Source organism: Ambystoma mexicanum, chromosome 4q (assembly GCF_040938575.1).
Source record: "Ambystoma mexicanum isolate Mex_15411 chromosome 4q, UKY_AmexF1_1, whole genome shotgun sequence".
In the NCBI taxonomy this organism is placed as follows: domain Eukaryota; kingdom Metazoa; phylum Chordata; class Amphibia; order Caudata; family Ambystomatidae; genus Ambystoma; species Ambystoma mexicanum.
Genome location: NC_090928.1, coordinates 660,216,132 through 660,228,432, shown reverse-complemented (window position 1 = coordinate 660,228,432; position 12,301 = coordinate 660,216,132). Strand labels below are relative to the sequence as shown.

General features: G+C 48.1%; 1 protein-coding gene across 1 annotated transcript in view; it reads right to left on the bottom strand.

Annotated features, from left to right (window-relative positions):
- Positions 1 to 12,301, bottom strand: part of SPTBN1 (spectrin beta, non-erythrocytic 1) — a 964,524-nt gene that overhangs the window by 951,115 nt on the left and 1,108 nt on the right. The window lies entirely within an intron of this gene.

Genomic DNA, 12,301 nt, shown 5'->3' with positions numbered 1-12,301 from the left:
CATGGACCATCTAACATAACGACATGAAGGGGCTCTGAACTAGACACTATATTTACTATTTGGCAGTGCAAATGTACAGGGGGCTTTGGGGAGGGGGGAAGCCACCTGCTCCCCCACAGTGAAGGATACAGGACATTTTTAATACTGGAGTCCACACGGAGTGGAACTCCTCGGGACCTACAAGTCAGGCTTTGAGACGGCACTGGCAAGCGGTCACACCTGGCTTCAAGGGACTGCCATTGCGGCTTCCTTGGGACACTGCAATGCACCAAGAACAGATCCCTTCAAAGTATTCCATTACTCATCCCAGGGATTGAGTGGGTTATATGTCCCAGGGATTAAGAGGGTAATTGAGGTGGCACACTTAAGGAAAAAAAAACAGCCAACTGTAATTTTTTGGAAACTTGGTAAGTGTACTTGCTTGCTGGTGCAGAATGGAAACTTGCAAAGTATGCTAGCACACCTAAGAGGGGTGTTATGGAACATTGGATAGTGTGCTAACTGGCCCTCAACCTGATCTTGTCTTTGACACTACCAGGTTAAAGACGCTGTTACCGTCTATTGTGGTTTACAAGACATTTTCTACAAAGGGCTGCAATAGGAGTTGGGTTGTATCATGCAACATATTTTAACTCATGCTTTTATTGGTACACGCCCAGGACTCTAGATATGAATTTGAGTCGAGAAAAGTATCACTTACTATTTGGAGAAATTGGGAGTAAAAGCGTTGTTCTTTTTCAAGGTTGGAGTATTTTAGGCCAGTGAAAAGGCATTTTATGTTTGTTGTTGTTTTTTTACAAAATGTGTTTTGTTTGTTTATCTTTTAATCTAAAAGTTAGTACCCATAAATAAAAAGGCTTTATCATCATATAGGCCTTCTCCACTTAAGGTTGAGCACCTGCAAAGGTCCTGTGTGTGCAAGGTGCTGCTCATAGTCACCTGAGCATTGCACGTGGCATAGAGGGTCAGACTATTACTCTTCATTTGTCTTCGACGGGAGCATGGGTACGATTTTAAGGAGTTATCTGGTACTTTGCACTCAACATAACGGGTAAGGGCATATGCAGAATGTACCTACTAATTTGAAGTGTGACTATTGGGTAGAATCTCCATTAATTCCTCACTTTTACAACCGCTTAATGGGTAGCTCAAAACTATGAGTGGGGTAGAGGGAAGGGCATCCAAAAACGATTTTCATCCACAAATTGAGCAATGTGGTAGTGCAACAGTTTGACTTGCGAGAAAAATAAAGTTGTGAACTATTCACAAAGGGCATCAGAATGTGCACACTCCATTTGTCCTTGAACCCGGCATGGCACGAGACCATGTAGGTTGAGGTCCAAGGCATGAAGTGAGTGAGACAGGGAGGGCCACTATCAGTAGAATGCCAGCAAACAAATGTCTGGTGCCACGGAATGAGGGTGGGCCCCCATACAGCAAAAGGGCACGACCCCCCCCATACAGCAAAAGGGCACGAGCCCTTAAGCTTGGGAGCGGCCACAGGGAACAAGGAGTGGGGAGGGGGAGACAGAAGCGAATGAAAGGCAGCCAGAAGGCGCGCCTCCCCTTCGGTTTTCTCCCCCCCCCCACTAGGTGTTTAGTGACACTCAGAAAGGCATCCTGAAAGGAAGCCCAACATAGAAGGGACCCAGACAGCCAGAGTGTTAATAGCATGCGCCGGCAACCTGGCAGCAAGTGTTCTCTCCCCCCTTGTTTTCAACGGGTGAGAGAACAATAAGAAAATCGGTGAGGGGAAAGCAGAGGGCCACGCACCTTGGGGCCACTCACCTAGGGGCCAAGTGGCTGTCGGCATGCTGACCTGCCTGGCGCACAGGGGCCACAGGCATGTGATGGCCCAAGGGCATACTTGCCCTATAAACAGGGCTGCTGGAACAGTCCTTCAGATGAAGCACTGTGCCGGAGTGTACTGGACTCTGTGTTCGCAGACCAAGCTTCTGGTTTTCCCAGATACCACCCACCCCAGAAGGAGGTATATTTGGGCAAACAAAAGACAACGGTTGTTGTTGGAAAGTCGTGGCGCAGAAGAACAGGAAAGCGGCATGGGCCCGGAAGGAAGCTGCCATCAGGCACAGGAGTGCTGACCAGACAATGTACAGGTCCACACGGACCTGGGAGCCCACAGTGGGGGCACCCGGTGACCAAAGAAGGGCAACTTTCATTTCCCGGCCCAAGTGCCCAATAATACAGAACTATGATAACACTGCACACCCGTTCGTTGGTAAATAAACACAATACCCTGGTTTTGGTTTATTAGTATTATGTTTAATAAAAAGCCACAGCCTTTTTATTCTCAACACAAACAGGAATGCAGGTATTGTTTATTGTATAGAATATATGATGTCATGGTTCCCTAATGTTAGCGTTTCTACAGCTTATGTGTTGTGACATCAAGGTGTCACAGCCGTGGGGCACCGGGCCCCGCACCTCAGGACCACTTCAAAGGGATTCAGACAGCAAACGGCAGATCAAAAAGGTATTGAAAGAGACATCTTGGGGTGGGAAGCTGGCATGCAGTAGGGGGCAATGCCGGCACGTCGGGGGCTGGTGCTCACCAAGAGACATTTGCACCCAAAAGGTTTTGGCTCAGGCGTTGGTGTGGAGCTCAAAAGCCAGCCAAGCTATACGCGACTGGTCAATGATCAACTGTGCCCCTCACGGGGAAAGAAGTTGTGCTGCACACAAAGCTCTTTTCCCGCCCACCCTACCCTGTACTCCAGCAGCAACAGTCAGGGTGTGGGGGAGCGCAAAGGACCATAAAGAACCGTCTCTAAGTGAGCTGCAACCGTGATCCTCACGGAGGTCAGGTTATGCACTAAGTAAAATTAAGCAGAAGGAGGCGGTTAAGCGAAATTGTAAAACGTAAGAGTTACTACATCAATAGTAAGGTAGACGTGATAAGATCAGAAGAGCAAACAGCTCGAAGTAGAAATCAAAGGAACAGAATGAGCAAGAAATGAACTGTCGCGGGCAAGAGGCGTTCCAAGAGTGGCGGCACAGGTCAGGGCAGAGGAAGCCCACATGGGAAGAATGCATTGCCTGCCATGAACGAAATAAATGATAAGACTCATGGAAGACCAGGTCCCGCTTGCTGAACGCTAAAGGGGGCATGGGCGAGTTAACCAGAGCTTCAACCGGTTTTGAAAATACCGGTATGGACTGAATTAGAGCTCTGGGTATTGAAATGATAAGCAGCTGGTGGGCTTACTCTTCCTGGCCACGCGTGCCCAAAAGCACCTGCGATCTGAATTTGGATGTTGTAATAACAATAAAGCCTCCTGCCTTAAGTTTGCCACCAAATAAATTGTCATGGTATTATTTCTTTGGGCCACATTATGTCTCTATCCAGTTCAATTCCCTTGTTAACTATGTGCACAATTCCTGCGGTGTGAGAGGGTATTTCTAGGCATTCCAATGTGCCTCCTGTATTCATGAAGGGGACACAAAGTCTAGAGCAGGGGTGTTCAACCTGCAACTCTCCTTCTGTACTACATGTTCCATGAGATCTCAACATTGACTACACTAGCTAGTGCTGATAGAACTTGCTGTCCAAACTAGTTGGAAAGCCAAAAGGTTGCAGACCCCCATCATGGCCATTCGGCCTCATTTTGTCCCACTCTGACACCTGGTCTAGTAGTTAAATTCGTAGTGGTGGACTTGAAGAGGAGCGCGGCAGAGGTTCCCCAGGCGGTGGCGCCAGGCAGAGCACAAGGTCCTGGAGATCCTCGGCAGAGTTATGATTGCAGAGTGGAAGAGCTGCTGCTCTTTCCCCACTCCCCTGGCCCTTTTTAACAGAGCCTTTGCCGAGGCCCCTGTGGCTTTCTACATTGTTCTGGCCGAGGGCGTGTTACCACACGCTCTGCCAGTCTGCAGGGGCTGCTTAATGCAGCCACCCATTTCTCCATTCGTCCCTGTGCCTCAAGTACCCCCTCGAGCACTGTGTGGCAATTAGTAGCATCTTCCAGAGTCTGTACACAGGAATAGGGGCCGGCATTACAAAGCGATTGTGCTACATTAACAAGTAAGGTCATTTCCTCCAACTTTTACATTGAACTATTTCGGAAAACAGATCAAATTGACCACCAATTTTCTCAACACTATCATTTAAACGAGGGTGGAACAGTTGTACAACATATAAAACTACATATCAAGTCAACGAAAGGAACATCTAAAAGGCATCCTCCATTGCACATTTTATAGAATTTCGACAATTTGCTAAAAAACGGTCTAGGGGAGCCAATTCCTGTTTGCCCTTCCCACCCACTGCCCCATAAAACATGTGCTGTTCGTTCCTTGTCCTGCTGCACCTCCTTCAGACATTAAGGTTCTACTACTTTTCATTACACTTATTGGTTACCTTATAAGGGGAGAGGCAGACAGGGTAAATGAAGAGTGCACCACAACTCTGCTAGAGACGATTGAAGCCAACAGGAGGGGGTGGCAACTTTTGCAGGAGAGCTGTCCAAAGATATACAGCAGTGGAAATGGAGAAAAAGAACCTCGGGGTCAAATTTGACTCCTCCCATTCCTTCTCTGCCCATATCTCTGAGGTCTCTAAAAAGTCAAATTTCCGACTGCACCTCCTCAGAGGTACTCTGCCTTTCCTCTCCTTCCCCCAGAAGCTCATGGTATCCCAAGATCTGGTTCTCTCTAGCTTGGTCTATTGTAACAGACTCTTTCTAAATCTATCTGCCTCTACTCTCCGCCCTCTGCAACTAATCCAGAACAGGACTGCGAGACTTGTCTTTGGCCTCAAGCCCTGGGATCGTATCTCTCCAGCTCTGAAATCTCTCCACTGGCTCCCAGTGGATGCACGGATTAAATTCAAAACCCTCTGCATTGTCCACAAGGCTTTCTGGGGCCTGGGTCCAAAATACCTTCAGCTATCCCTCCGCAAATACCTCCCCTCTCGAGCTCTTCGCTCCTCTACCTCCAACTCCCTCAGGGTCAGTCGTTTTTCTAAGAAACGTGCTGGGGGTAGATCTCAGTCTTCGGCTGGGGCCTCCCTCTGGAACAGCCTCCCTGCCACTCTTAAACTTGAGGAGAACCATCTCCGGTTCTGGAAGCACCTCAAGACCTTCCTCTTTTCTTCTGCCTTCGCTCCCCCTCTCCCCTGCGGATCTGTTCTCTCTTGGCACCATGCACCTGGCCACCCTCTGTCCTTTGGGCCCAGGTACCTGCTCATACTGCCACCCTCCCGCACTGCCTCCGGGCCACCCCTTGCACTGGGGTTTGTATCTGTACCCATACAGCCCCCCCTTTTTCTTCCTGCACTTATCAGACCTACCCTGTCTGCTGCCTTAAACCTAGCACTTGCAAATTGCTGGCGGCATTACCACTGTTTGTTGCCTTTATTATTTATTTATTTATTGTTATTTATCGGTTTCTCCTCTGCTTCGCACTTTCCACCTCTCCCCCTTCCATGCACTTTTCCGCTCCCCCCTCTCCCATGCACTTGCGCGTTCTCAATGTCACTGGGCCTAGTAAGATCACTGTTTTGTTCTCCCCTGTTCCCCTCCCTTGGCTGGTCGCGCTCTGAAACACTTGTGTACGAGCGCAATAGAAATAAAATATCAATCAAAACTCTGCAGGACCTAGCTCTAGGAGTACTAAAGCCAGCAGGAATGCACTATTAAGAGAAAAACCCAATGTGCTGCATTTTCACAAATGATCAAACTAAGCTGCTGTTCTACTTAAATTCCCTGGATTGTCTTTGATGTATATCTCGCTCTCCAGGACAGCAGGTGTGGAGTAAAGTATGGGAAGTTCTTGTAGGGACTGCTGCCCATGTTCTTCATTTGATGCTTAGGTCAGCTGCTTCAGCTCCAAATTCTTACTTCTCCCAAAATCATAAAAGCTCAGAAGGATTTGCTTAACAGAGTCATAATGCTCAACACAAATGCTAGAAAATGTGCTGGAACCAGGGGCCGTCAAACAGAATACACAACCCCAGAAAGAAAATGAATTGCCAGAATTGAAAGGTTAAACAAAAACAAGCATGAACCATTTCATGGACCACGTCAAAGCCAATTGGCAAGCCTTCGAGCACTATGGTCCTCAGGTTTCTAGGATGGTCTCTAAAATCAGTGCAGGATCATTTATTTATTGGTTACTTGTTAGGCGCTTATACAATAAGAAAATACTGTTTCAAAGCGCCCACAGGGCAGGGAGGGAGCGAAGGTGGGAAATACATTAAAACCCAATATTTAAGAGCGGGGGTGCGGGGAGAGGGACGGACCTACTATCCGTTGTGAGTATTCCAAACATGCAAGTGCTGAAAAGGAAGAGAGGGTAAGTGCTGAAGTGAGCGGGGGTCCGAGCTTGTGGGTGAGCCCTAGACGAAGTGCTAGGAATGTTGAGTGCTACACAGCCTGGGACATGGAAGGTGTAAGTGCGAGCATCCAGAGTGGAGAGTGTGCAAATGCAAAGTGCTGAAGATAGACAGGAGCAGGGAAGAATTGATATGGGAAGTCAAGGCCCCGAGTATGCATAAGAGCCAAGGACACCGGTTCAGCAACTGTGGGATTAGCAGAGGAGAGAGGAGGGAAGGAGGAGAAAAAGAGGAAAGTCTCAAGGAACTTCTGGAATTTGAGAAGATCCTTCTCAAGGCGGAGGGGGAGGATATTCCAAGGGAGTGCGCCTGCAGGGAAAAGTGAGCGACCCCCTGCCCTCTGTTTAGCAAAATGCTTTACACACAAAGAGTTGGTGCCAGAGGAGCGAAGTGGTCTAGAGGGAGAGTATTTAGTGGGATAAAGTTGAAGATAGTGTGGTCCCCAGGCCCAGAAAGCCTTGTGGATGATGCAGAGGGATTTGAATTTAATCTGTGCAGCAACCGGGAGCCAGTGTTAGTGCAGGAGAGATGCGGTCCCTGGACTCAAGGCCAAGGATAAGTCTCACTGTCCTATTCTGAATAAGCTGGATGGGTCGCAGAGTGGAAGAAGGAAGATTCGGGAGGAGGCTGTTACAGTAGTCAAGTCTAGAGGGAACCAGGGCTTCAGTCACATTGAGCCTCTGAGGGAAAGTGAGAAAAAGGTTACTCCATAACATTTGTGTAGCTGCCCACCCTAGCTACAATTGGTGGCAGTCAATATGCGATTGTATAAAGCCGTAAAATCCTGCCATGGGCGTGGCTGCTTGCATGTTTATAAACAGTATTGACTTTTTAAGAGAAAAATGAAACATTTCCAGCGCTTGCCATAAAATGTAGCTACATTCTAAAATAAAGTGTGGCTTTTTCTTACTTTTCACACAATGTGGTGTACACCACCTCTTCATAGGACACCAGACACCCCCCCCCCCCCAAAAAAACGCTCATAAAAGCAGTATTTGCAGAAGAGAAGAACGCTGCACCTGAAATATTGTTGTGCAGAACTATTCGTAATGCCAAACGCATTCCATTTACCGGTCCATTGTGATCCTACTACTGTCGTTTCCTGCAATTTCACCAAGGCCAGAGTGTGTGATGCCACTTCTTGTGAAGGAATCGAAGATGGTGGCTTGATAGGTCTCTCGCTGCCCAATGCACGTGGGCTAATGACACCAGCCGCCACACTGGCAGTTCAGCAGTATAGACAACGTATAGAAACTAACAGGCTTCAATCCACGGCAAGAAACCGGAATAAAGGCCAACCACCAGTTACTCCTTTGGCCAAAATACTCTCCCTGGAGTATTAAATCCCACGTCCCTGGGGAGGCCATTATCTAAGACTCCTGGCGGAGACCAATGATAAAAATAAAAAGATGCAAACATGTCAAGTATTAGGTCATTCAGCAGACATTACTCATGGGGACAAAAAGGGGGTTCTCTCTTCAACCTGATGCACATTCAGCTAAGGTATAACGTGATCAAAGCCGTCCCCTTGGATATGTTCAGTGCTCTCTGAGAAGTGAGTCAGCGCCGTCATTCCAGACACCGGTCGATGGGCCTCCAGACTACGATCAAGAACATAACTTTTCATAGATATAGAACAAAACGCATGGGGAATGATAACATTGCTGGGCTTATCGACACTCAATTTTTCATTATCGAAAAAGCATCCAGAACGAGCTGCTACAGGCCTGGGCATCATCACCGAGGTAACAGGGACAAGGCGTCATTGAGAAAAGGAATCACAAATATAAGCCAATACCATGGGTACAATTTCTAAATTGATCCACTTAAGTGCCACAAACAAGTGACTCACAAAAACGGGTGTTAAAAAAAGAAAAAGAAATCTATTCATTAATTACTCTATTATTACGCACTTAATACCAAAGACCAGTCTCAAAGGCCGGAAACGGGATTCGAACCGGTGTTGCTTCGTGTTGGCTTGCTCCCAAGAAAAATGCGTTGCCCTGAGCTATCCTCCTGATCCTGCTTTAGATTGAAAGAATAAATGTGAGGAGGTTAGAGGATCGAAAGAGCAGGCATGTATCAGTAGAGAGGCACAGGAACATCACTTTCCTATAGAAGACCACTTCGATGTGTAAATGTGGCCCAGGCACCCCGACATGAACGGGCATTTGGGGATTCTGCCATTTTGGCAAAGGTTTCAGAGAAACAAGAGCTTTTTTACCACCCAGTGCTCCTTTATGCTCCAAATCTTCATAACTGCAAAATGTTAAAGCTGGTTACCACAACAGAGAATTTTCTTTTTTACTCTGCCTTCCCCATGAAAAGTAGTAAGACTTGTTAGTTAGCCAACAGTTCCATTAGCATAGTCTACATGTACCAGCCACCTTGATCCACTTTTGCAGCCATTTTAAAAAACCACCTCCATTTCCCCAAGTACAGATAAATTACGGTAAGGGCATTCTCAACATCGACAAGCTATTTTTTAAGAGGCCCATTTCCCTTTGACACCACATTCCTTCATCCCGGTAAAGGCTCAATGGGCCGGTGAACTGCAGTTTGACAATTGGAATTGTGTCGACTGACATTCAGCACATTCTTGCAGATCATGAGTACTCAATGTGTGACCCTGATATATTTTACACAACATCCCTCACAATGGACTAATGGAAATTGAAGTCCCCAAAAATCTGGATGGCCACAAATTGAGTATCCATGTATATCCATCGTGTTCCCAATACCCAGCTTTGCTTCAAATAACGGGAAGAGGACCTCCAGTTGTAACAATCCATTCAGAGGAGGTAGCACTGATGGTTCATCCGTTATGAATCAGTTGCTGAAAGATGCGCCTTGGGAGGACATGTTGGAAAGCAAGTTATCTCCATGCACCAGTAGAACAAGTACTGTCCAAAAAGGCTCAAGATCTTCTCTAAACCACAACCTCTCAACACCCAGATTGAAGCACTGATATAGATCCATCGCAAACTTTGGAGCCATACTCAAGAACAGCCTCCCAACCAACCTGATACTGAAGGCTGAAGCTTTGGCTCGCTGACACAGGCCTTTTAAATCTACACGACCATCAGAAACTCCTTCGACCTACCCACCCCCCCTAAGTTATGCACACTCCCCAATTACAAGTGATCACTTAGCATATTCACTGCACACTTTTGTCTCATCACCCTTTCTTAACCTCTAATTTTAACCAACATGACCCCTTGCATTGTATTTACTGTCTCACATCCTTGTTTTGCCTAGGATGACTATTTGGGTATGTAACCTTAACCCAACCCTTTTGTCAACTCTTGTCTGTTTTCCTTCTCTGAGCCGGTTACTTCCCGTTCAAATGCCGTTTTTGGTCTCAGCCAAGTTCATCATTTGCACCATACAAAACTTCCAAAAAGTCCTTGAAATAAGTTCTGACTCCATAGTCCTCTAGTTTCCATACTAGAGAGGTGCACTTGCTTCAAAAAGATCGCAATACAATTCCAAGAGTGAAGTGTGCCCTTAAAATGTTGCATTCTGGAAATAACCAGGTGAACAAGTGCTTGTAGTTTGAAAACATTTTGTCAACCATCAGAAAGGTTTGAGATGTTATTCAAATCCAACCATCGTGATCCACAACATTGGCCTTCACCACCTTAACTCGTGTCCTTCAAGAACTGGTCGGGATATGGCTGCACTACTACTGCTGCCACTCGCCAGCAGACACAAGGACACACGTGTATGAAGAACTTCCCATACAGCATCCCACAAGCGCTAGGACCACCCACTCAATGAAACCACACCCACACACGACTCAGTGTTACTGGAACACTACGTTTCCAGTCCCATGCTTTCTTGGTGTCAATTTTTCAGAGAGCATTCATTCATCCCTGAATATGATATAGAATTAATGCAAATTATTAGACGTCCAATGTGTTCTATGTATCTGAACCCAGGGTGTGTTATTTGTTAGATGGAAGCCCAGGCCTAGCACTAGGATGTCCATGAAGTCATCTGGACAACCTATTAAGACATCACCAGTATGAATGTGAGAGGGTGGCTCCTGAACTAGTACCCTGGCTTCCAGCCAGAACTTGGCAGCGAGATGAACTTACAAACCAACCAGCAAGCATGGCGCAGCGGCTAATCCAACACAAGACACGCGAGGGGCGAGACGAAACAGACCTGCACAGCACCGCCCTTACTCCAACTATGCCATAGAATGCACTGGGCAGCCAGGGAGCAAAATCACTGCAGATGTAATGGACACCGATATCCCCAAGCCTCACAGCTGGCAATCAATACCCCGATTGTTCCAACCACGCGAGAAGAGGAGAGTGTTGCAGTTCACAGCTTCTGACCATTGTATTTCAATGCAGTTTTGGCAAGATAGAGTCAGGCATGTGCCTCCTTGGGAGGCAATGACGGCTCGAACAAAGTTAGCATAGCATCACCGAGGCTGACGCTGCAAGTACCCGTCGGACTCGGCTCCCAGCGTTAAAGGTGACCCCTCTGCTGACAGAAGTTACGCATTTACTATGCCTAAACAACATTTGGAGACGCCAGTTTTCCGTTATGTGCATTCTCTAATTCCCTAAAAAGTTAGACCGGTCCCTTCCATGTCGCAGGCACATGCCCGCCTGGAGTCTCGGCCTTGAAGTTGCATTGCTACAAAAAATGTGGAGATGTGTGTGCGTTTTCTCAGGGCCTGCCATGGCATAGCGGGGACTGCAGACCCAACGACGCTTCACACAACTGTGCTGCACCTGGTGGAAGGCGGGCAGTTCCGAGGCTGACACTTCGGCACAGCTGACATTGCAAGGGCAGACTGCAGCCGGCCGGGCTCCACACGCTTCAAGGGCCCAATACATTCAACGAACGCCTGAAGGTGACCACAGGGCCGATCGGTCTTAAGCCCCCCCCCCCCCCCCCCCCCCTCCCCCCCCCCCCCCTCCCTCCTCCCAAAATGTTGGTCTATGTTGACTTGACCTGGCTGACCTACAGGCCCGTAACCACGGCAGTACAGTTAACAGAGGCCTGGCAATTACTAGCGTAAAGACGCAATTGTTAGCAACTGCATTCGTATGCACATTTTAGGTAATTGAAATCGTGATGGGGCTTAGCACTTGCATGTCAGGGGAGTGATTAGAAGGGTGGGGAAGACAGCTCATTCTCACAGCAGTCCTTAAGTGTGTGGTTTCAGACATGAGAGTTAACTGCTTGTAACATTGAAGCTGCAGTAGAAATGTTTCAAAAGAATGCGTAAAGAAGTTAGATGCCCCCCACACACACAAATGTGCCCCTCCCTTATTGCCTCTCCCAGCATTTGAAGGGTTAGCGTTAGCACTCCCAACCTCCACCCATCCCCCGAAACGTTAGGCTTGGTGCACCCGTGCCGCACACTGTACCTTCAAATGCTGCAGACAAGTTCGGGAAATTGTGGTTCGTGTCATGTGCCTACACTGCACGTATGAAATGCAGTAAAACCTGACTGCGGAGAATGGGTTATTTGGGGTGTCTGCATGCAAATAAGCGCCGCCCCCCACCCACGCCCATGCACTTCACTACGTGCCCCTCCCTGGTGGGCATTGCACCGCCGCAGGCTGCACTCCCTCACCGCATGAGAAGAGTGCGGGACTGCCTGATCGCATCGCTCCACAGCATTACAGGTTGGATGGCACCCAGACACTAAGCCCCCAGCGCATCGTTGGCAGGGCGCCAACCACAGTTCCCACTCCCCATCACTGGAAACGTGCCCACTGTGACAGTGCCGTGAATTACAGCTGCGCTGGTAGGTAGTTTGCCCGGCCATGCAGCAGAGCCCCTCTCACATCCGCCCACCAACACTGACAACAGCACAGACAGGGCGTCGTTCAGCCACTGCCACCCCACCCCTTATTACTGAAACATAGAGCCATCGGTGCCCACTGCCCAGCCCTCATCGCCCACCGCACTCTCCCCAGCAGG